This window comes from Aplysia californica, unplaced genomic scaffold (assembly GCF_000002075.1).
Source record: "Aplysia californica isolate F4 #8 unplaced genomic scaffold, AplCal3.0 scaffold00475, whole genome shotgun sequence".
In the NCBI taxonomy this organism is placed as follows: Eukaryota; Metazoa; Mollusca; class Gastropoda; order Aplysiida; family Aplysiidae; genus Aplysia; species Aplysia californica.
In genome coordinates this window covers 123,411-125,760 of record NW_004797745.1, presented here as the reverse complement: position 1 = coordinate 125,760, position 2,350 = coordinate 123,411, and the positions used below count along the sequence as shown (strand labels likewise).

Here is a 2,350-nt window from a genome sequence, read left to right as displayed (position 1 = left end):
AATATTCTTGTGTGTGTGTGTGTGTGTGTGTGTGAGTGAGTGTGTGCACATGTGTAATGAGAAATAGAGAGAGAGAGAGAGAAAGAAAGAGAGAGAGAGAGAGAGAGAGCGAGAGAGAGAGAGAGAGAGAGCTTTGTTATAAAAGAATATCATGTGCAAGGTATGTTGCCTCACCACGAGTCTGGTATTTCTGCGCATATTGTTTCAGTGGGTATGTATCTGTAATCATAACTAACTAACTAACTAACTAACTAACTAACTAACTAACTAACTAACTAACTAACTAGCTAACTAACTAACTAACTAACTAACTAACTAACTCTTACTAACTAACTAACTAACTAACTAACTAACTAACTAACTAACTAACTAACTAACTAACTAACTAACGAAAGAACGAAAGAACGAAAGAAGGAAAGAAGGAAAGAAAAGAACCCCCCCCCCCAGAAATTCTAACCCTCTCTTAAATGATAGTAAACTGAATGGAACTCAGCGATTTATTAAAAACAAACGTGAATCCTGAAACATAATCAGAAGACTTTGAAACAACCTATCGCCCTCTTCTCTCTCTCTCTCTCTCTCTCTCTCTCTCTCTCTCTCTCTCTCTCTTTCTCGTCCCCCACTCTCTCTATCTCTCTCTTTCTCTCACTGCATAATTTGTTTTCAGTGTAAAAAAAAAAGGAAAAAAAAAAAAAGAACCCGAAAAAGAACTGCAATAAATTCTTCAAATAAATCCTTACACCAATCTCCCCATGTGGCCCCGGGGGAATGTCGCCGGACATTACTGCTAAGACTACTTGTCACACGGAATTAGGTCATCTGAAGCGATCCGTTCCCAAAACGTTACTTGAGAAATTCAGACCTCGTGTTATTTCACGGTACCATAGACCTGTTCGTTTTTGTTGCGTAAATTGTAGAAATAACATTTTTGGGAACAACATGGTTGCGAATATTCAAGGTAAGCAAAATCCCTTCAGGGCTCTGGTGTCAGCTCTTTTGATTCTTCTGATTCACCGATTTTTTTGATTTTTTTTTTGGGAGGGGTGTAATTTCTGTCTTTTTCTCTGTCTCTCTGTCTCTCTGTCTCTGTCTGTCTGTCTGTCTGTCTGTCTGTCTGTCTGTCTGTCTGTCTGTCTGTCTCTTTCTCTCTCTCTCTCAAGCTCTCTGTCTGTCTGTCTGTCTGCCTGCCTGCCGGCCTGCCTGCCTACTCTCACTGTCTCATTCATAGCACTGAGTGACATTTCTATTTTTGTGTCTGTTCTTGTTTTCCTGAAATACGTCGTTTGCGATAATTGAGCCTCCAATGTCAATGGGTGGATACGTGTGATGCTTCATACTTACTTCTATACTAAGTACTATTTATCATATACAAACTGATGACAAACACTCTTTTATATAATGTATGTATGTATGTACATATGTACGTATATACGTATGTACGTATGTGTACGTATGTACGTACGTACGAGGTCTGTCTCAGAATAAAGTTTCCCTCCTCATTAAAACTCAAAGTACGCAACCAACAGCCACTAAAGTTTGTGAGGTCATGATACCATGACTAAGAAATCTCAACGCCAAATTGCAAGTGCATTGGTGAACGCGTCATAAAGCTGTGACGTGTCAAGTGTGTTGTACTTCTGCACTTTGTCCAAGGAAAATCCGAGGAAAATGGCTGAGCAAAACATTGGTGCTACCTTCTCATGCTACGATGTCTGAGTTGCAATCAAATTTTCGACTCTTCTCAGCAAGTCTGCAGTTGAAACCCATGGTGATCTATACAAACTAACAGGGAATAAATAATGCCCCATCAATTCAAACAGTAGGGAAATGGATCAGGGAGGTTGAAGGTGGGAGGTCTGACATGAAAGATGAAGCGCACACAGAAAACATGGGGAGAGAAAGGTGATGAACATTGGGGGTTTTTCGACATGAGTGGCTTCATACTGAGCTGGCTAGTCACACCTGGTGTAACTGTCAAGGGTGGCTACTTTGCTTGAAGAAGGCGTCATCCTGTATCATGACAACGCGCCTGTTCACAAGTCAAGAGTTGTGAACGAGCTTTTTTAGGGCTACTCGTGGGAATCAACGGTGCACCCGCCCAATTCGCCTGATCTCACCCCATGCAACTTCAACCTCTTCCCCAAGGTGAAAAAAATGCTGCGAGGTCGGCGATTTGAGGACGAGGACCAGATTCAAGAGGCTACGAGAAAGGCACTCGGGACCTTAGACAAACGATCACTGACCATTGTCTTTGACCGCTGGGAACATCCAAAGGAGAAATGTCTTGAACTTGATGGTTCCTACGTTGAATAGGTATTTGAATAAGCTTTCCTTTTATACCAAACACAAG

The 2,350-nt window shown here is 41.4% G+C and overlaps 1 protein-coding gene across 1 annotated transcript in view; it reads left to right on the top strand.

Moving 5' to 3' along the window:
* LOC101856751 (receptor-type guanylate cyclase Gyc76C) overlaps positions 1 to 2,350 on the top strand; it is a gene marked incomplete in the record, with an annotated part of 235,481 nt that overhangs the window by 135,953 nt on the left and 97,178 nt on the right.